General features: G+C 42.2%; 40 non-coding genes across 40 annotated transcripts in view; all 40 read left to right on the top strand.

Moving 5' to 3' along the window:
• Nucleotides 1-44, top strand: part of LOC145882647 (5S ribosomal RNA) — a 119-nt gene extending 75 nt beyond the window's left edge. The window contains exon 1 of the ribosomal RNA XR_014394215.1: nucleotides 1-44. This exon is cut by the window's left edge and continues 75 nt beyond it. This is a non-coding gene — a ribosomal RNA (5S ribosomal RNA).
• A 409-nt stretch (nucleotides 45-453) lies between these two features.
• On the top strand, nucleotides 454-572 carry LOC145851750 (5S ribosomal RNA). Its single transcript, XR_014373602.1, has one exon. It is a non-coding gene; the product is annotated as a 5S ribosomal RNA (ribosomal RNA).
• A 409-nt stretch (nucleotides 573-981) lies between these two features.
• On the top strand, nucleotides 982-1,100 carry LOC145884989 (5S ribosomal RNA). Its single transcript, XR_014396569.1, has one exon. It is a non-coding gene; the product is annotated as a 5S ribosomal RNA (ribosomal RNA).
• Nucleotides 1,101-1,239: 139 nt separating this feature from the next.
• LOC145886444 (5S ribosomal RNA) lies at nucleotides 1,240-1,358 on the top strand. Its single transcript, XR_014398029.1, has one exon. It is a non-coding gene; the product is annotated as a 5S ribosomal RNA (ribosomal RNA).
• A 409-nt stretch (nucleotides 1,359-1,767) lies between these two features.
• On the top strand, nucleotides 1,768-1,886 carry LOC145885000 (5S ribosomal RNA). Its single transcript, XR_014396580.1, has one exon. It is a non-coding gene; the product is annotated as a 5S ribosomal RNA (ribosomal RNA).
• A 409-nt stretch (nucleotides 1,887-2,295) lies between these two features.
• Nucleotides 2,296-2,415, top strand: LOC145851369 (5S ribosomal RNA). Its single transcript, XR_014373220.1, has one exon. It is a non-coding gene; the product is annotated as a 5S ribosomal RNA (ribosomal RNA).
• Nucleotides 2,416-2,824: 409 nt separating this feature from the next.
• Nucleotides 2,825-2,943, top strand: LOC145882648 (5S ribosomal RNA). The gene has a single exon (XR_014394216.1). It is a non-coding gene; the product is annotated as a 5S ribosomal RNA (ribosomal RNA).
• A 409-nt stretch (nucleotides 2,944-3,352) lies between these two features.
• LOC145885406 (5S ribosomal RNA) lies at nucleotides 3,353-3,471 on the top strand. The gene has a single exon (XR_014396987.1). It is a non-coding gene; the product is annotated as a 5S ribosomal RNA (ribosomal RNA).
• A 409-nt stretch (nucleotides 3,472-3,880) lies between these two features.
• LOC145885011 (5S ribosomal RNA) lies at nucleotides 3,881-3,999 on the top strand. Its single transcript, XR_014396591.1, has one exon. It is a non-coding gene; the product is annotated as a 5S ribosomal RNA (ribosomal RNA).
• A 139-nt stretch (nucleotides 4,000-4,138) lies between these two features.
• Nucleotides 4,139-4,257, top strand: LOC145886445 (5S ribosomal RNA). The gene has a single exon (XR_014398030.1). It is a non-coding gene; the product is annotated as a 5S ribosomal RNA (ribosomal RNA).
• Nucleotides 4,258-4,666: 409 nt separating this feature from the next.
• LOC145885022 (5S ribosomal RNA) lies at nucleotides 4,667-4,785 on the top strand. The gene has a single exon (XR_014396602.1). It is a non-coding gene; the product is annotated as a 5S ribosomal RNA (ribosomal RNA).
• Nucleotides 4,786-5,194: 409 nt separating this feature from the next.
• On the top strand, nucleotides 5,195-5,314 carry LOC145851370 (5S ribosomal RNA). The gene has a single exon (XR_014373221.1). It is a non-coding gene; the product is annotated as a 5S ribosomal RNA (ribosomal RNA).
• A 409-nt stretch (nucleotides 5,315-5,723) lies between these two features.
• LOC145885033 (5S ribosomal RNA) lies at nucleotides 5,724-5,842 on the top strand. The gene has a single exon (XR_014396613.1). It is a non-coding gene; the product is annotated as a 5S ribosomal RNA (ribosomal RNA).
• A 139-nt stretch (nucleotides 5,843-5,981) lies between these two features.
• On the top strand, nucleotides 5,982-6,100 carry LOC145885045 (5S ribosomal RNA). The gene has a single exon (XR_014396625.1). It is a non-coding gene; the product is annotated as a 5S ribosomal RNA (ribosomal RNA).
• Nucleotides 6,101-6,239: 139 nt separating this feature from the next.
• On the top strand, nucleotides 6,240-6,358 carry LOC145885053 (5S ribosomal RNA). Its single transcript, XR_014396633.1, has one exon. It is a non-coding gene; the product is annotated as a 5S ribosomal RNA (ribosomal RNA).
• Nucleotides 6,359-6,767: 409 nt separating this feature from the next.
• LOC145885064 (5S ribosomal RNA) lies at nucleotides 6,768-6,886 on the top strand. Its single transcript, XR_014396644.1, has one exon. It is a non-coding gene; the product is annotated as a 5S ribosomal RNA (ribosomal RNA).
• Nucleotides 6,887-7,295: 409 nt separating this feature from the next.
• LOC145885075 (5S ribosomal RNA) lies at nucleotides 7,296-7,414 on the top strand. Its single transcript, XR_014396655.1, has one exon. It is a non-coding gene; the product is annotated as a 5S ribosomal RNA (ribosomal RNA).
• A 409-nt stretch (nucleotides 7,415-7,823) lies between these two features.
• On the top strand, nucleotides 7,824-7,942 carry LOC145885407 (5S ribosomal RNA). The gene has a single exon (XR_014396988.1). It is a non-coding gene; the product is annotated as a 5S ribosomal RNA (ribosomal RNA).
• A 139-nt stretch (nucleotides 7,943-8,081) lies between these two features.
• LOC145885086 (5S ribosomal RNA) lies at nucleotides 8,082-8,200 on the top strand. The gene has a single exon (XR_014396666.1). It is a non-coding gene; the product is annotated as a 5S ribosomal RNA (ribosomal RNA).
• Nucleotides 8,201-8,609: 409 nt separating this feature from the next.
• LOC145886686 (5S ribosomal RNA) lies at nucleotides 8,610-8,728 on the top strand. The gene has a single exon (XR_014398271.1). It is a non-coding gene; the product is annotated as a 5S ribosomal RNA (ribosomal RNA).
• Nucleotides 8,729-8,867: 139 nt separating this feature from the next.
• Nucleotides 8,868-8,986, top strand: LOC145885097 (5S ribosomal RNA). The gene has a single exon (XR_014396677.1). It is a non-coding gene; the product is annotated as a 5S ribosomal RNA (ribosomal RNA).
• A 409-nt stretch (nucleotides 8,987-9,395) lies between these two features.
• On the top strand, nucleotides 9,396-9,514 carry LOC145885108 (5S ribosomal RNA). Its single transcript, XR_014396688.1, has one exon. It is a non-coding gene; the product is annotated as a 5S ribosomal RNA (ribosomal RNA).
• Nucleotides 9,515-9,923: 409 nt separating this feature from the next.
• On the top strand, nucleotides 9,924-10,042 carry LOC145885408 (5S ribosomal RNA). Its single transcript, XR_014396989.1, has one exon. It is a non-coding gene; the product is annotated as a 5S ribosomal RNA (ribosomal RNA).
• A 139-nt stretch (nucleotides 10,043-10,181) lies between these two features.
• Nucleotides 10,182-10,300, top strand: LOC145885119 (5S ribosomal RNA). Its single transcript, XR_014396699.1, has one exon. It is a non-coding gene; the product is annotated as a 5S ribosomal RNA (ribosomal RNA).
• Nucleotides 10,301-10,709: 409 nt separating this feature from the next.
• LOC145886688 (5S ribosomal RNA) lies at nucleotides 10,710-10,828 on the top strand. Its single transcript, XR_014398273.1, has one exon. It is a non-coding gene; the product is annotated as a 5S ribosomal RNA (ribosomal RNA).
• A 139-nt stretch (nucleotides 10,829-10,967) lies between these two features.
• LOC145885130 (5S ribosomal RNA) lies at nucleotides 10,968-11,086 on the top strand. The gene has a single exon (XR_014396710.1). It is a non-coding gene; the product is annotated as a 5S ribosomal RNA (ribosomal RNA).
• A 409-nt stretch (nucleotides 11,087-11,495) lies between these two features.
• On the top strand, nucleotides 11,496-11,614 carry LOC145885141 (5S ribosomal RNA). Its single transcript, XR_014396721.1, has one exon. It is a non-coding gene; the product is annotated as a 5S ribosomal RNA (ribosomal RNA).
• Nucleotides 11,615-12,023: 409 nt separating this feature from the next.
• LOC145885153 (5S ribosomal RNA) lies at nucleotides 12,024-12,142 on the top strand. The gene has a single exon (XR_014396733.1). It is a non-coding gene; the product is annotated as a 5S ribosomal RNA (ribosomal RNA).
• A 139-nt stretch (nucleotides 12,143-12,281) lies between these two features.
• Nucleotides 12,282-12,400, top strand: LOC145885164 (5S ribosomal RNA). Its single transcript, XR_014396744.1, has one exon. It is a non-coding gene; the product is annotated as a 5S ribosomal RNA (ribosomal RNA).
• Nucleotides 12,401-12,809: 409 nt separating this feature from the next.
• LOC145885175 (5S ribosomal RNA) lies at nucleotides 12,810-12,928 on the top strand. Its single transcript, XR_014396755.1, has one exon. It is a non-coding gene; the product is annotated as a 5S ribosomal RNA (ribosomal RNA).
• Nucleotides 12,929-13,337: 409 nt separating this feature from the next.
• LOC145885186 (5S ribosomal RNA) lies at nucleotides 13,338-13,456 on the top strand. The gene has a single exon (XR_014396766.1). It is a non-coding gene; the product is annotated as a 5S ribosomal RNA (ribosomal RNA).
• Nucleotides 13,457-13,595: 139 nt separating this feature from the next.
• On the top strand, nucleotides 13,596-13,714 carry LOC145885197 (5S ribosomal RNA). Its single transcript, XR_014396777.1, has one exon. It is a non-coding gene; the product is annotated as a 5S ribosomal RNA (ribosomal RNA).
• Nucleotides 13,715-14,123: 409 nt separating this feature from the next.
• On the top strand, nucleotides 14,124-14,242 carry LOC145885208 (5S ribosomal RNA). The gene has a single exon (XR_014396789.1). It is a non-coding gene; the product is annotated as a 5S ribosomal RNA (ribosomal RNA).
• A 409-nt stretch (nucleotides 14,243-14,651) lies between these two features.
• Nucleotides 14,652-14,770, top strand: LOC145885219 (5S ribosomal RNA). Its single transcript, XR_014396800.1, has one exon. It is a non-coding gene; the product is annotated as a 5S ribosomal RNA (ribosomal RNA).
• Nucleotides 14,771-14,909: 139 nt separating this feature from the next.
• On the top strand, nucleotides 14,910-15,028 carry LOC145885230 (5S ribosomal RNA). Its single transcript, XR_014396811.1, has one exon. It is a non-coding gene; the product is annotated as a 5S ribosomal RNA (ribosomal RNA).
• Nucleotides 15,029-15,437: 409 nt separating this feature from the next.
• Nucleotides 15,438-15,556, top strand: LOC145885241 (5S ribosomal RNA). Its single transcript, XR_014396822.1, has one exon. It is a non-coding gene; the product is annotated as a 5S ribosomal RNA (ribosomal RNA).
• A 409-nt stretch (nucleotides 15,557-15,965) lies between these two features.
• Nucleotides 15,966-16,084, top strand: LOC145885252 (5S ribosomal RNA). The gene has a single exon (XR_014396833.1). It is a non-coding gene; the product is annotated as a 5S ribosomal RNA (ribosomal RNA).
• Nucleotides 16,085-16,223: 139 nt separating this feature from the next.
• On the top strand, nucleotides 16,224-16,342 carry LOC145885259 (5S ribosomal RNA). Its single transcript, XR_014396840.1, has one exon. It is a non-coding gene; the product is annotated as a 5S ribosomal RNA (ribosomal RNA).
• Nucleotides 16,343-16,751: 409 nt separating this feature from the next.
• Nucleotides 16,752-16,870, top strand: LOC145885269 (5S ribosomal RNA). The gene has a single exon (XR_014396850.1). It is a non-coding gene; the product is annotated as a 5S ribosomal RNA (ribosomal RNA).
• Nucleotides 16,871-17,009: 139 nt separating this feature from the next.
• LOC145884373 (5S ribosomal RNA) lies at nucleotides 17,010-17,128 on the top strand. The gene has a single exon (XR_014395951.1). It is a non-coding gene; the product is annotated as a 5S ribosomal RNA (ribosomal RNA).
• The last annotated feature ends 288 nt before the right edge of the window (nucleotides 17,129-17,416 follow it).

Here is a 17,416-nt window from a genome sequence, read left to right on the forward strand (position 1 = left end):
TACTTGGATGGGAGACCGCCTGGGAATACCAGGTGCTGTAAGCATTTTGTCCACGAGGGTGTGCCCCTGCACTATTTCATCAGCAACACTGCCTTGTAGTAAGCATTTAATGATGAATTGACTAAATGCAGCTTCCTGCCTTTTCAATAGGATCAAATTTCCTTGTGTTTTCAATTAGCATCTGCCTTGTATTTATAAGACAAACAAGAATATTGTTGCTGAATGCAGCTTGTGTGTGCTTTGTGCTCCTTTGCCCTGTTCAAATGATGAAAGGAAATAAAGTTTGTATTTTATCCAACTACCTGTGCTAAAAAGTGATGGGAACAGTGTTTGTAATTTCTTCTACTTTTTCAGTGACACAAAGTTCAAGCTGCTTATCTAATTGTTGAAAATGCAATGTCTGTTTATCAAACTCACTTTGACTATATATGTTGTAGCAAGAGATTGTTTCTCGCTTACGGCCATACCAGCCTGGGTACGCCCAATCTCGTCTGATCTCAGAAGCTAAGCAGGGTCGGGCCTGGTTAGTACTTGGATGGGAGACCGCCTGGGAATACCAGGTGCTGTAAGCATTTTGTCCACGAGGGTGTGCCCCTGCACTATTTCATCAGCAACACTGCCTTGTAGTAAGCATTTAATGATGAATTGACTAAATGCAGCTTCCTGCCTTTTTAATAGGATCAAATTTCCTTGTGTTTTCAATTAGCATCTGCCTTGTATTTATAAGACAAACAAGAATATTGTTGCTGAATGCAGCTTGTGTGTGCTTTGTGCTCCTTTGCCCTGTTCAAATGATGAAAGGAAATAATGTTTGTATTTTATCCAACTACCTGTGCTAAAAAGTGATGGGAACAGTGTTTGTAATTTCTTCTACTTTTTCAGTGACACAAAGTTCAAGCTGCTTATCTAATTGGTGAAAATGCAATGTCTGTTTATCACACTCACTTTGACTATATATGTTGTAGCAAGAGATTGTTTCTCGCTTACGGCCATACCAGCCTGGGTACGCCCGATCTCGTCTGATCTCGGAAGCTAAGCAGGGTCGGGCCTGGTTAGTACTTGGATGGGAGACCGCCTGGGAATACCAGGTGCTGTAAGCATTTTGTCCACGAGGGTGTGCTCTTGCACTATTTCATCAGCAACACTGCCTTGTATTAAGCATTTAATGATGAATTGACTAAATGTCTGTTTTATCAGACTCACTTTGACTATATATGTTGTAGCAAGAGATTGTTTCTCGCTTACGGCCATACCAGCCTGGGTACGCCCGATCTCGTCTGATCTCGGAAGCTAAGCAGGGTCGGGCCTGGTTAGTACTTGGATGGGAGACCGCCTGGGAATACCAGTTGCTGTAAGCATTTTGTCCACGAGGGTGTGCCCCTGCACTATTTCATCAGCAACACTGCCTTGTAGTAAGCATTTAATGATGAATTGACTAAATGCAGCTTCCTGCCTTTTTAATAGGATCAAATTTCCTTGTGTTTTCAATTAGCATCTGCCTTGTATTTATAAGACAAACAAGAATATTGTTGCTGAATGCAGCTTGTGTGTGCTTTGTGCTCCTTTGCCCTGTTCAAATGATGAAAGGAAATAAAGTTTGTATTTTATCCAACTACCTGTGCTAAAAAGTGATGGGAACAGTGTTTGTAATTTCTTCTACTTTTTCAGTGACACAAAGTTCAAGCTGCTTATCTAATTGGTGAAAATGCAATGTCTGTTTATCACACTCACTTTGACTATATATGTTGTAGCAAGAGATTGTTTCTCGCTTACGGCCATACCAGCCTGGGTACGCCCGATCTCGTCTGATCTCGGAAGCTAAGCAGGGTCGGGCCTGGTTAGTACTTGGATGGGAGACCGCCTGGGAATACCAGGTGCTGTAAGCATTTTGTCCACGAGGGTGTGCCCCTGCACTATTTCATCAGCAACACTGCCTTGTAGTAAGCATTTAATGATGAATTGACTAAATGCAGCTTCCTGCCTTTTTAATAGGATCAAATTTCCTTGTGTTTTCAATTAGCATCTGCCTTGTATTTATAAGACAAACAAGAATATTGTTGCTGAATGCAGCTTGTGTGTGCTTTGTGCTCCTTTGCCCTGTTCAAATGATGAAAGGAAATAAAGTTTGTATTTTATCCAACTACCTGTGCTAAAAAGTGATGGGAACAGTGTTTGTAATTTCTTCTACTTTTTCAGTGACACAAAGTTCAAGCTGCTTATCTAATTGGTGAAAATGCAATGTCTGTTTATCACACTCACTTTGACTATATATGTTGTAGCAAGAGATTGTTTCTCGCTTACGGCCATACCAGCCTGGGTACGCCCGATCTCGTCTGATCTCTGGAAGCTAAGCAGGGTCGGGCCTGGTTAGTACTTGGATGGGAGACCGCCTGGGAATACCAGGTGCTGTAAGCATTTTGTCCACGAGGGTGTGCCCCTGCACTATTTCATCAGCAACACTGCCTTGTAGTAAGCATTTAATGATGAATTGACTAAATGCAGCTTCCTGCCTTTTTAATAGGATCAAATTTCCTTGTGTTTTCAATTAGCATCTGCCTTGTATTTATAAGACAAACAAGAATATTGTTGCTGAATGCAGCTTGTGTGTGCTTTGTGCTCCTTTGCCCTGTTCAAATGATGAAAGGAAATAAAGTTTGTATTTTATCCAACTACCTGTGCTAAAAAGTGATGGGAACAGTGTTTGTAATTTCTTCTACTTTTTCAGTGACACAAAGTTCAAGCTGCTTATCTAATTGTTGAAAATGCAATGTCTGTTTATCAAACTCACTTTGACTATATATGTTGTAGCAAGAGATTGTTTCTCGCTTACGGCCATACCAGCCTGGGTACGCCCGATCTCGTCTGATCTCGGAAGGTAAGCAGGGTCGGGCCTGGTTAGTACTTGGATGGGAGACCGCCTGGGAATACCAGGTGCTGTAAGCATTTTGTCCACGAGGGTGTGCCCCTGCACTATTTCATCAGCAACACTGCCTTGTAGTAAGCATTTAATGATGAATTGACTAAATGCAGCTTCCTGCCTTTTCAATAGGATCAAATTTCCTTGTGTTTTCAATTAGCATCTGCCTTGTATTTATAAGACAAACAAGAATATTGTTGCTGAATGCAGCTTGTGTGTGCTTTGTGCTCCTTTGCCCTGTTCAAATGATGAAAGGAAATAAAGTTTGTATTTTATCCAACTACCTGTGCTAAAAAGTGATGGGAACAGTGTTTGTAATTTCTTCTACTTTTTCAGTGACACAAAGTTCAAGCTGCTTATCTAATTGTTGAAAATGCAATGTCTGTTTATCAAACTCACTTTGACTATATATGTTGTAGCAAGAGATTGTTTCTCGCTTACGGCCATACCAGCCTGGGTACGCCCGATCTCGTCTGATCTCAGAAGCTAAGCAGGGTCGGGCCTGGTTAGTACTTGGATGGGAGACCGCCTGGGAATACCAGGTGCTGTAAGCATTTTGTCCACGAGGGTGTGCCCCTGCACTATTTCATCAGCAACACTGCCTTGTAGTAAGCATTTAATGATGAATTGACTAAATGCAGCTTCCTGCCTTTTTAATAGGATCAAATTTCCTTGTGTTTTCAATTAGCATCTGCCTTGTATTTATAAGACAAACAAGAATATTGTTGCTGAATGCAGCTTGTGTGTGCTTTGTGCTCCTTTGCCCTGTTCAAATGATGAAAGGAAATAATGTTTGTATTTTATCCAACTACCTGTGCTAAAAAGTGATGGGAACAGTGTTTGTAATTTCTTCTACTTTTTCAGTGACACAAAGTTCAAGCTGCTTATCTAATTGGTGAAAATGCAATGTCTGTTTATCACACTCACTTTGACTATATATGTTGTAGCAAGAGATTGTTTCTCGCTTACGGCCATACCAGCCTGGGTACGCCCGATCTCGTCTGATCTCGGAAGCTAAGCAGGGTCGGGCCTGGTTAGTACTTGGATGGGAGACCGCCTGGGAATACCAGGTGCTGTAAGCATTTTGTCCACGAGGGTGTGCTCTTGCACTATTTCATCAGCAACACTGCCTTGTATTAAGCATTTAATGATGAATTGACTAAATGTCTGTTTTATCAGACTCACTTTGACTATATATGTTGTAGCAAGAGATTGTTTCTCGCTTACGGCCATACCAGCCTGGGTACGCCCGATCTCGTCTGATCTCGGAAGCTAAGCAGGGTCGGGCCTGGTTAGTACTTGGATGGGAGACCGCCTGGGAATACCAGTTGCTGTAAGCATTTTGTCCACGAGGGTGTGCCCCTGCACTATTTCATCAGCAACACTGCCTTGTAGTAAGCATTTAATGATGAATTGACTAAATGCAGCTTCCTGCCTTTTTAATAGGATCAAATTTCCTTGTGTTTTCAATTAGCATCTGCCTTGTATTTATAAGACAAACAAGAATATTGTTGCTGAATGCAGCTTGTGTGTGCTTTGTGCTCCTTTGCCCTGTTCAAATGATGAAAGGAAATAAAGTTTGTATTTTATCCAACTACCTGTGCTAAAAAGTGATGGGAACAGTGTTTGTAATTTCTTCTACTTTTTCAGTGACACAAAGTTCAAGCTGCTTATCTAATTGGTGAAAATGCAATGTCTGTTTATCACACTCACTTTGACTATATATGTTGTAGCAAGAGATTGTTTCTCGCTTACGGCCATACCAGCCTGGGTACGCCCGATCTCGTCTGATCTCGGAAGCTAAGCAGGGTCGGGCCTGGTTAGTACTTGGATGGGAGACCGCCTGGGAATACCAGGTGCTGTAAGCATTTTGTCCACGAGGGTGTGCCCCTGCACTATTTCATCAGCAACACTGCCTTGTAGTAAGCATTTAATGATGAATTGACTAAATGCAGCTTCCTGCCTTTTTAATAGGATCAAATTTCCTTGTGTTTTCAATTAGCATCTGCCTTGTATTTATAAGACAAACAAGAATATTGTTGCTGAATGCAGCTTGTGTGTGCTTTGTGCTCCTTTGCCCTGTTCAAATGATGAAAGGAAATAAAGTTTGTATTTTATCCAACTACCTGTGCTAAAAAGTGATGGGAACAGTGTTTGTAATTTCTTCTACTTTTTCAGTGACACAAAGTTCAAGCTGCTTATCTAATTGGTGAAAATGCAATGTCTGTTTATCACACTCACTTTGACTATATATGTTGTAGCAAGAGATTGTTTCTCGCTTACGGCCATACCAGCCTGGGTACGCCCGATCTCGTCTGATCTCTGGAAGCTAAGCAGGGTCGGGCCTGGTTAGTACTTGGATGGGAGACCGCCTGGGAATACCAGGTGCTGTAAGCATTTTGTCCACGAGGGTGTGCCCCTGCACTATTTCATCAGCAACACTGCCTTGTAGTAAGCATTTAATGATGAATTGACTAAATGCAGCTTCCTGCCTTTTTAAAAGGATCAAATTTCCTTGTGTTTTCAATTAGCATCTGCCTTGTATTTATAAGACAAACAAGAATATTGTTGCTGAATGCAGCTTGTGTGTGCTTTGTGCTCCTTTGCCCTGTTCAAATGATGAAAGGAAATAAAGTTTGTATTTTATCCAACTACCTGTGCTAAAAAGTGATGGGAACAGTGTTTGTAATTTCTTCTACTTTTTCAGTGACACAAAGTTCAAGCTGCTTATCTAATTGGTGAAAATGCAATGTCTGTTTATCACACTCACTTTGACTATATATGTTGTAGCAAGAGATTGTTTCTCGCTTACGGCCATACCAGCCTGGGTACGCCCGATCTCGTCTGATCTCGGAAGCTAAGCAGGGTCGGGCCTGGTTAGTACTTGGATGGGAGACCGCCTGGGAATACCAGGTGCTGTAAGCATTTTGTCCACGAGGGTGTGCTCTTGCACTATTTCATCAGCAACACTGCCTTGTATTAAGCATTTAATGATGAATTGACTAAATGTCTGTTTTATCAGACTCACTTTGACTATATATGTTGTAGCAAGAGATTGTTTCTCGCTTACGGCCATACCAGCCTGGGTACGCCCGATCTCGTCTGATCTCGGAAGCTAAGCAGGGTCGGGCCTGGTTAGTACTTGGATGGGAGACCGCCTGGGAATACCAGGTGCTGTAAGCATTTTGTCCACGAGGGTGTGCTCTTGCACTATTTCATCAGCAACACTGCCTTGTATTAAGCATTTAATGATGAATTGACTAAATGTCTGTTTTATCAGACTCACTTTGACTATATATGTTGTAGCAAGAGATTGTTTCTCGCTTACGGCCATACCAGCCTGGGTACGCCCGATCTCGTCTGATCTCGGAAGCTAAGCAGGGTCGGGCCTGGTTAGTACTTGGATGGGAGACCGCCTGGGAATACCAGGTGCTGTAAGCATTTTGTCCACGAGGGTGTGCCCCTGCACTATTTCATCAGCAACACTGCCTTGTAGTAAGCATTTAATGATGAATTGACTAAATGCAGCTTCCTGCCTTTTTAATAGGATCAAATTTCCTTGTGTTTTCAATTAGCATCTGCCTTGTATTTATAAGACAAACAAGAATATTGTTGCTGAATGCAGCTTGTGTGTGCTTTGTGCTCCTTTGCCCTGTTCAAATGATGAAAGGAAATAAAGTTTGTATTTTATCCAACTACCTGTGCTAAAAAGTGATGGGAACAGTGTTTGTAATTTCTTCTACTTTTTCAGTGACACAAAGTTCAAGCTGCTTATCTAATTGTTGAAAATGCAATGTCTGTTTATCAAACTCACTTTGACTATATATGTTGTAGCAAGAGATTGTTTCTCGCTTACGGCCATACCAGCCTGGGTACGCCCGATCTCGTCTGATCTCGGAAGCTAAGCAGGGTCGGGCCTGGTTAGTACTTGGATGGGAGACCGCCTGGGAATACCAGGTGCTGTAAGCATTTTGTCCACGAGGGTGTGCCCCTGCACTATTTCATCAGCAACACTGCCTTGTAGTAAGCATTTAATGATGAATTGACTAAATGCAGCTTCCTGCCTTTTTAATAGGATCAAATTTCCTTGTGTTTTCAATTAGCATCTGCCTTGTATTTATAAGACAAACAAGAATATTGTTGCTGAATGCAGCTTGTGTGTGCTTTGTGCTCCTTTGCCCTGTTCAAATGATGAAAGGAAATAAAGTTTGTATTTTATCCAACTACCTGTGCTAAAAAGTGATGGGAACAGTGTTTGTAATTTCTTCTACTTTTTCAGTGACACAAAGTTCAAGCTGCTTATCTAATTGGTGAAAATGCAATGTCTGTTTATCACACTCACTTTGACTATATATGTTGTAGCAAGAGATTGTTTCTCGCTTACGGCCATACCAGCCTGGGTACGCCCGATCTCGTCTGATCTCGGAAGCTAAGCAGGGTCGGGCCTGGTTAGTACTTGGATGGGAGACCGCCTGGGAATACCAGGTGCTGTAAGCATTTTGTCCACGAGGGTGTGCCCCTGCACTATTTCATCAGCAACACTGCCTTGTAGTAAGCATTTAATGATGAATTGACTAAATGCAGCTTCCTGCCTTTTTAATAGGATCAAATTTCCTTGTGTTTTCAATTAGCATCTGCCTTGTATTTATAAGACAAACAAGAATATTGTTGCTGAATGCAGCTTGTGTGTGCTTTGTGCTCCTTTGCCCTGTTCAAATGATGAAAGGAAATAAAGTTTGTATTTTATCCAACTACCTGTGCTAAAAAGTGATGGGAACAGTGTTTGTAATTTCTTCTACTTTTTCAGTGACACAAAGTTCAAGCTGCTTATCTAATTGTTGAAAATGCAATGTCTGTTTATCAAACTCACTTTGACTATATATGTTGTAGCAAGAGATTGTTTCTCGCTTACGGCCATACCAGCCTGGGTACGCCCGATCTCGTCTGATCTCAGAAGCTAAGCAGGGTCGGGCCTGGTTAGTACTTGGATGGGAGACCGCCTGGGAATACCAGGTGCTGTAAGCATTTTGTCCACGAGGGTGTGCTCTTGCACTATTTCATCAGCAACACTGCCTTGTATTAAGCATTTAATGATGAATTGACTAAATGTCTGTTTTATCAGACTCACTTTGACTATATATGTTGTAGCAAGAGATTGTTTCTCGCTTACGGCCATACCAGCCTGGGTACGCCCGATCTCGTCTGATCTCGGAAGCTAAGCAGGGTCGGGCCTGGTTAGTACTTGGATGGGAGACCGCCTGGGAATACCAGGTGCTGTAAGCATTTTGTCCACGAGGGTGTGCCCCTGCACTATTTCATCAGCAACACTGCCTTGTAGTAAGCATTTAATGATGAATTGACTAAATGCAGCTTCCTGCCTTTTTAATAGGATCAAATTTCCTTGTGTTTTCAATTAGCATCTGCCTTGTATTTATAAGACAAACAAGAATATTGTTGCTGAATGCAGCTTGTGTGTGCTTTGTGCTCCTTTGCCCTGTTCAAATGATGAAAGGAAATAAAGTTTGTATTTTATCCAACTACCTGTGCTAAAAAGTGATGGGAACAGTGTTTGTAATTTCTTCTACTTTTTCAGTGACACAAAGTTCAAGCTGCTTATCTAATTGGTGAAAATGCAATGTCTGTTTATCACACTCACTTTGACTATATATGTTGTAGCAAGAGATTGTTTCTCGCTTACGGCCATACCAGCCTGGGTACGCCCGATCTCGTCTGATCTCGGAAGCTAAGCAGGGTCGGGCCTGGTTAGTACTTGGATTGGAGACCGCCTGGGAATACCAGGTGCTGTAAGCATTTTGTCCACGAGGGTGTGCTCTTGCACTATTTCATCAGCAACACTGCCTTGTATTAAGCATTTAATGATGAATTGACTAAATGTCTGTTTTATCAGACTCACTTTGACTATATATGTTGTAGCAAGAGATTGTTTCTCGCTTACGGCCATACCAGCCTGGGTACGCCCGATCTCGTCTGATCTCGGAAGCTAAGCAGGGTCGGGCCTGGTTAGTACTTGGATGGGAGACCGCCTGGGAATACCAGGTGCTGTAAGCATTTTGTCCACGAGGGTGTGCCCCTGCACTATTTCATCAGCAACACTGCCTTGTAGTAAGCATTTAATGATGAATTGACTAAATGCAGCTTCCTGCCTTTTTAATAGGATCAAATTTCCTTGTGTTTTCAATTAGCATCTGCCTTGTATTTATAAGACAAACAAGAATATTGTTGCTGAATGCAGCTTGTGTGTGCTTTGTGCTCCTTTGCCCTGTTCAAATGATGAAAGGAAATAAAGTTTGTATTTTATCCAACTACCTGTGCTAAAAAGTGATGGGAACAGTGTTTGTAATTTCTTCTACTTTTTCAGTGACACAAAGTTCAAGCTGCTTATCTAATTGGTGAAAATGCAATGTCTGTTTATCACACTCACTTTGACTATATATGTTGTAGCAAGAGATTGTTTCTCGCTTACGGCCATACCAGCCTGGGTACGCCCGATCTCGTCTGATCTCGGAAGCTAAGCAGGGTCGGGCCTGGTTAGTACTTGGATGGGAGACCGCCTGGGAATACCAGGTGCTGTAAGCATTTTGTCCACGAGGGTGTGCCCCTGCACTATTTCATCAGCAACACTGCCTTGTAGTAAGCATTTAATGATGAATTGACTAAATGCAGCTTCCTGCCTTTTTAATAGGATCAAATTTCCTTGTGTTTTCAATTAGCATCTGCCTTGTATTTATAAGACAAACAAGAATATTGTTGCTGAATGCAGCTTGTGTGTGCTTTGTGCTCCTTTGCCCTGTTCAAATGATGAAAGGAAATAAAGTTTGTATTTTATCCAACTACCTGTGCTAAAAAGTGATGGGAACAGTGTTTGTAATTTCTTCTACTTTTTCAGTGACACAAAGTTCAAGCTGCTTATCTAATTGTTGAAAATGCAATGTCTGTTTATCAAACTCACTTTGACTATATATGTTGTAGCAAGAGATTGTTTCTCGCTTACGGCCATACCAGCCTGGGTACGCCCGATCTCGTCTGATCTCAGAAGCTAAGCAGGGTCGGGCCTGGTTAGTACTTGGATGGGAGACCGCCTGGGAATACCAGGTGCTGTAAGCATTTTGTCCACGAGGGTGTGCTCTTGCACTATTTCATCAGCAACACTGCCTTGTATTAAGCATTTAATGATGAATTGACTAAATGTCTGTTTTATCAGACTCACTTTGACTATATATGTTGTAGCAAGAGATTGTTTCTCGCTTACGGCCATACCAGCCTGGGTACGCCCGATCTCGTCTGATCTCGGAAGCTAAGCAGGGTCGGGCCTGGTTAGTACTTGGATGGGAGACCGCCTGGGAATACCAGGTGCTGTAAGCATTTTGTCCACGAGGGTGTGCCCCTGCACTATTTCATCAGCAACACTGCCTTGTAGTAAGCATTTAATGATGAATTGACTAAATGCAGCTTCCTGCCTTTTTAATAGGATCAAATTTCCTTGTGTTTTCAATTAGCATCTGCCTTGTATTTATAAGACAAACAAGAATATTGTTGCTGAATGCAGCTTGTGTGTGCTTTGTGCTCCTTTGCCCTGTTCAAATGATGAAAGGAAATAAAGTTTGTATTTTATCCAACTACCTGTGCTAAAAAGTGATGGGAACAGTGTTTGTAATTTCTTCTACTTTTTCAGTGACACAAAGTTCAAGCTGCTTATCTAATTGGTGAAAATGCAATGTCTGTTTATCACACTCACTTTGACTATATATGTTGTAGCAAGAGATTGTTTCTCGCTTACGGCCATACCAGCCTGGGTACGCCCGATCTCGTCTGATCTCGGAAGCTAAGCAGGGTCGGGCCTGGTTAGTACTTGGATTGGAGACCGCCTGGGAATACCAGGTGCTGTAAGCATTTTGTCCACGAGGGTGTGCTCTTGCACTATTTCATCAGCAACACTGCCTTGTATTAAGCATTTAATGATGAATTGACTAAATGTCTGTTTTATCAGACTCACTTTGACTATATATGTTGTAGCAAGAGATTGTTTCTCGCTTACGGCCATACCAGCCTGGGTACGCCCGATCTCGTCTGATCTCGGAAGCTAAGCAGGGTCGGGCCTGGTTAGTACTTGGATGGGAGACCGCCTGGGAATACCAGGTGCTGTAAGCATTTTGTCCACGAGGGTGTGCCCCTGCACTATTTCATCAGCAACACTGCCTTGTAGTAAGCATTTAATGATGAATTGACTAAATGCAGCTTCCTGCCTTTTTAATAGGATCAAATTTCCTTGTGTTTTCAATTAGCATCTGCCTTGTATTTATAAGACAAACAAGAATATTGTTGCTGAATGCAGCTTGTGTGTGCTTTGTGCTCCTTTGCCCTGTTCAAATGATGAAAGGAAATAAAGTTTGTATTTTATCCAACTACCTGTGCTAAAAAGTGATGGGAACAGTGTTTGTAATTTCTTCTACTTTTTCAGTGACACAAAGTTCAAGCTGCTTATCTAATTGGTGAAAATGCAATGTCTGTTTATCACACTCACTTTGACTATATATGTTGTAGCAAGAGATTGTTTCTCGCTTACGGCCATACCAGCCTGGGTACGCCCGATCTCGTCTGATCTCGGAAGCTAAGCAGGGTCGGGCCTGGTTAGTACTTGGATGGGAGACCGCCTGGGAATACCAGGTGCTGTAAGCATTTTGTCCACGAGGGTGTGCCCCTGCACTATTTCATCAGCAACACTGCCTTGTAGTAAGCATTTAATGATGAATTGACTAAATGCAGCTTCCTGCCTTTTTAAAAGGATCAAATTTCCTTGTGTTTTCAATTAGCATCTGCCTTGTATTTATAAGACAAACAAGAATATTGTTGCTGAATGCAGCTTGTGTGTGCTTTGTGCTCCTTTGCCCTGTTCAAATGATGAAAGGAAATAAAGTTTGTATTTTATCCAACTACCTGTGCTAAAAAGTGATGGGAACAGTGTTTGTAATTTCTTCTACTTTTTCAGTGACACAAAGTTCAAGCTGCTTATCTAATTGGTGAAAATGCAATGTCTGTTTATCACACTCACTTTGACTATACATGTTGTAGCAAGAGATTGTTTCTCGCTTACGGCCATACCAGCCTGGGTACGCCCGATCTCGTCTGATCTCGGAAGCTAAGCAGGGTCGGGCCTGGTTAGTACTTGGATGGGAGACCGCCTGGGAATACCAGGTGCTGTAAGCATTTTGTCCACGAGGGTGTGCTCTTGCACTATTTCATCAGCAACACTGCCTTGTATTAAGCATTTAATGATGAATTGACTAAATGTCTGTTTTATCAGACTCACTTTGACTATATATGTTGTAGCAAGAGATTGTTTCTCGCTTACGGCCATACCAGCCTGGGTACGCCCGATCTCGTCTGATCTCGGAAGCTAAGCAGGGTCGGGCCTGGTTAGTACTTGGATGGGAGACCGCCTGGGAATACCAGGTGCTGTAAGCATTTTGTCCACGAGGGTGTGCCCCTGCACTATTTCATCAGCAACACTGCCTTGTAGTAAGCATTTAATGATGAATTGACTAAATGCAGCTTCCTGCCTTTTTAATAGGATCAAATTTCCTTGTGTTTTCAATTAGCATCTGCCTTGTATTTATAAGACAAACAAGAATATTGTTGCTGAATGCAGCTTGTGTGTGCTTTGTGCTCCTTTGCCCTGTTCAAATGATGAAAGGAAATAAAGTTTGTATTTTATCCAACTACCTGTGCTAAAAAGTGATGGGAACAGTGTTTGTAATTTCTTCTACTTTTTCAGTGACACAAAGTTCAAGCTGCTTATCTAATTGGTGAAAATGCAATGTCTGTTTATCACACTCACTTTGACTATATATGTTGTAGCAAGAGATTGTTTCTCGCTTACGGCCATACCAGCCTGGGTACGCCCGATCTCGTCTGATCTCGGAAGCTAAGCAGGGTCGGGCCTGGTTAGTACTTGGATGGGAGACCGCCTGGGAATACCAGGTGCTGTAAGCATTTTGTCCACGAGGGTGTGCCCCTGCACTATTTCATCAGCAACACTGCCTTGTAGTAAGCATTTAATGATGAATTGACTAAATGCAGCTTCCTGCCTTTTTAATAGGATCAAATTTCCTTGTGTTTTCAATTAGCATCTGCCTTGTATTTATAAGACAAACAAGAATATTGTTGCTGAATGCAGCTTGTGTGTGCTTTGTGCTCCTTTGCCCTGTTCAAATGATGAAAGGAAATAAAGTTTGTATTTTATCCAACTACCTGTGCTAAAAAGTGATGGGAACAGTGTTTGTAATTTCTTCTACTTTTTCAGTGACACAAAGTTCAAGCTGCTTATCTAATTGGTGAAAATGCAATGTCTGTTTATCACACTCACTTTGACTATATATGTTGTAGCAAGAGATTGTTTCTCGCTTACGGCCATACCAGCCTGGGTACGCCCGATCTCGTCTGATCTCGGAAGCTAAGCAGGGTCGGGCCTGGTTAGTACTTGGATGGGAGACCGCCTGGGAATACCAGGTGCTGTAAGCATTCTGTCCACGAGGGTGTGCTCTTGCACTATTTCATCAGCAACACTGCCTTGTATTAAGCATTTAATGATGAATTGACTAAATGTCTGTTTTATCAGACTCACTTTGACTATATATGTTGTAGCAAGAGATTGTTTCTCGCTTACGGCCATACCAGCCTGGGTACGCCCGATCTCGTCTGATCTCGGAAGCTAAGCAGGGTCGGGCCTGGTTAGTACTTGGATGGGAGACCGCCTGGGAATACCAGGTGCTGTAAGCATTTTGTCCACGAGGGTGTGCCCCTGCACTATTTCATCAGCAACACTGCCTTGTAGTAAGCATTTAATGATGAATTGACTAAATGCAGCTTCCTGCCTTTTTAATAGGATCAAATTTCCTTGTGTTTTCAATTAGCATCTGCCTTGTATTTATAAGACAAACAAGAATATTGTTGCTGAATGCAGCTTGTGTGTGCTTTGTGCTCCTTTGCCCTGTTCAAATGATGAAAGGAAATAAAGTTTGTATTTTATCCAACTACCTGTGCTAAAAAGTGATGGGAACAGTGTTTGTAATTTCTTCTACTTTTTCAGTGACACAAAGTTCAAGCTGCTTATCTAATTGGTGAAAATGCAATGTCTGTTTATCACACTCACTTTGACTATATATGTTGTAGCAAGAGATTGTTTCTCGCTTACGGCCATACCAGCCTGGGTACGCCCGATCTCGTCTGATCTCGGAAGCTAAGCAGGGTCGGGCCTGGTTAGTACTTGGATGGGAGACCGCCTGGGAATACCAGGTGCTGTAAGCATTTTGTCCACGAGGGTGTGCCCCTGCACTATTTCATCAGCAACACTGCCTTGTAGTAAGCATTTAATGATGAATTGACTAAATGCAGCTTCCTGCCTTTTTAAAAGGATCAAATTTCCTTGTGTTTTCAATTAGCATCTGCCTTGTATTTATAAGACAAACAAGAATATTGTTGCTGAATGCAGCTTGTGTGTGCTTTGTGCTCCTTTGCCCTGTTCAAATGATGAAAGGAAATAAAGTTTGTATTTTATCCAACTACCTGTGCTAAAAAGTGATGGGAACAGTGTTTGTAATTTCTTCTACTTTTTCAGTGACACAAAGTTCAAGCTGCTTATCTAATTGGTGAAAATGCAATGTCTGTTTATCACACTCACTTTGACTATATATGTTGTAGCAAGAGATTGTTTCTCGCTTACGGCCATACCAGCCTGGGTACGCCCGATCTCGTCTGATCTCGGAAGCTAAGCAGGGTCGGGCCTGGTTAGTACTTGGATGGGAGACCGCCTGGGAATACCAGGTGCTGTAAGCATTTTGTCCACGAGGGTGTGCTCTTGCACTATTTCATCAGCAACACTGCCTTGTATTAAGCATTTAATGATGAATTGACTAAATGTCTGTTTTATCAGACTCACTTTGACTATATATGTTGTAGCAAGAGATTGTTTCTCGCTTACGGCCATACCAGCCTGGGTACGCCCGATCTCGTCTGATCTCGGAAGCTAAGCAGGGTCGGGCCTGGTTAGTACTTGGATGGGAGACCGCCTGGGAATACCAGGTGCTGTAAGCATTTTGTCCACGAGGGTGTGCCCCTGCACTATTTCATCAGCAACACTGCCTTGTAGTAAGCATTTAATGATGAATTGACTAAATGCAGCTTCCTGCCTTTTTAATAGGATCAAATTTCCTTGTGTTTTCAATTAGCATCTGCCTTGTATTTATAAGACAAACAAGAATATTGTTGCTGAATGCAGCTTGTGTGTGCTTTGTGCTCCTTTGCCCTGTTCAAATGATGAAAGGAAATAAAGTTTGTATTTTATCCAACTACCTGTGCTAAAAAGTGATGGGAACAGTGTTTGTAATTTCTTCTACTTTTTCAGTGACACAAAGTTCAAGCTGCTTATCTAATTGGTGAAAATGCAATGTCTGTTTATCACACTCACTTTGACTATATATGTTGTAGCAAGAGATTGTTTCTCGCTTACGGCCATACCAGCCTGGGTACGCCCGATCTCGTCTGATCTCGGAAGCTAAGCAGGGTCGGGCCTGGTTAGTACTTGGATGGGAGACCGCCTGGGAATACCAGGTGCTGTAAGCATTTTGTCCACGAGGGTGTGCCCCTGCACTATTTCATCAGCAACACTGCCTTGTAGTAAGCATTTAATGATGAATTGACTAAATGCAGCTTCCTGCCTTTTTAATAGGATCAAATTTCCTTGTGTTTTCAATTAGCATCTGCCTTGTATTTATAAGACAAACAAGAATATTGTTGCTGAATGCAGCTTGTGTGTGCTTTGTGCTCCTTTGCCCTGTTCAAATGATGAAAGGAAATAAAGTTTGTATTTTATCCAACTACCTGTGCTAAAAAGTGATGGGAACAGTGTTTGTAATTTCTTCTACTTTTTCAGTGACACAAAGTTCAAGCTGCTTATCTAATTGGTGAAAATGCAATGTCTGTTTATCACACTCACTTTGACTATATATGTTGTAGCAAGAGATTGTTTCTCGCTTACGGCCATACCAGCCTGGGTACGCCCGATCTCGTCTGATCTCGGAAGCTAAGCAGGGTCGGGCCTGGTTAGTACTTGGATGGGAGACCGCCTGGGAATACCAGGTGCTGTAAGCATTTTGTCCACGAGGGTGTGCTCTTGCACTATTTCATCAGCAACACTGCCTTGTATTAAGCATTTAATGATGAATTGACTAAATGTCTGTTTTATCAGACTCACTTTGACTATATATGTTGTAGCAAGAGATTGTTTCTCGCTTACGGCCATACCAGCCTGGGTACGCCCGATCTCGTCTGATCTCGGAAGCTAAGCAGGGTCGGGCCTGGTTAGTACTTGGATGGGAGACCGCCTGGGAATACCAGGTGCTGTAAGCATTTTGTCCACGAGGGTGTGCCCCTGCACTATTTCATCAGCAACACTGCCTTGTAGTAAGCATTTAATGATGAATTGACTAAATGCAGCTTCCTGCCTTTTTAATAGGATCAAATTTCCTTGTGTTTTCAATTAGCATCTGCCTTGTATTTATAAGACAAACAAGAATATTGTTGCTGAATGCAGCTTGTGTGTGCTTTGTGCTCCTTTGCCCTGTTCAAATGATGAAAGGAAATAAAGTTTGTATTTTATCCAACTACCTGTGCTAAAAAGTGATGGGAACAGTGTTTGTAATTTCTTCTACTTTTTCAGTGACACAAAGTTCAAGCTGCTTATCTAATTGGTGAAAATGCAATGTCTGTTTATCACACTCACTTTGACTATATATGTTGTAGCAAGAGATTGTTTCTCGCTTACGGCCATACCAGCCTGGGTACGCCCGATCTCGTCTGATCTCGGAAGCTAAGCAGGGTCGGGCCTGGTTAGTACTTGGATGGGAGACCGCCTGGGAATACCAGGTGCTGTAAGCATTTTGTCCACGAGGGTGTGCTCTTGCACTATTTCATCAGCAACACTGCCTTGTATTAAGCATTTAATGATGAATTGACTAAATGTCTGTTTTATCAGACTCACTTTGACTATATATGTTGTAGCAAGAGATTGTTTCTCGCTTACGGCCATACCAGCCTGGGTACGCCCGATCTCGTCTGATCTCGGAAGCTAAGCAGGGTCGGGCCTGGTTAGTACTTGGATGGGAGACCGCCTGGGAATACCAGGTGCTGTAAACATTTTGTTCACGAGGGTGTGCCCCTGCACTATTTCATCAGCAACACTGCCTTGTAGTAAGCATTTAATGATGAATTGACTAAATGCAGCTTCCTGCCTTTTTAATAGGATCAAATTTCCTTGTGTTTTCAATTAGCATCTGCCTTGTATTTATAAGACAAACAAGAATATTGTTGCTGAATGCAGCTTGTGTGTGCTTTGTGCTCCTTTGCCCTGTTCAAATGATGAAAGGAAATAAAGTTTGTATTTTATCCAACTACCTGTGCTAAAAAGTGATGGGAACAGTGTTT

Source organism: Salmo salar, chromosome 08, assembly GCF_965601325.2.
Source record: "Salmo salar chromosome 08, fSalSal1, whole genome shotgun sequence".
In the NCBI taxonomy this organism is placed as follows: Eukaryota; Metazoa; Chordata; class Actinopteri; order Salmoniformes; family Salmonidae; genus Salmo; species Salmo salar.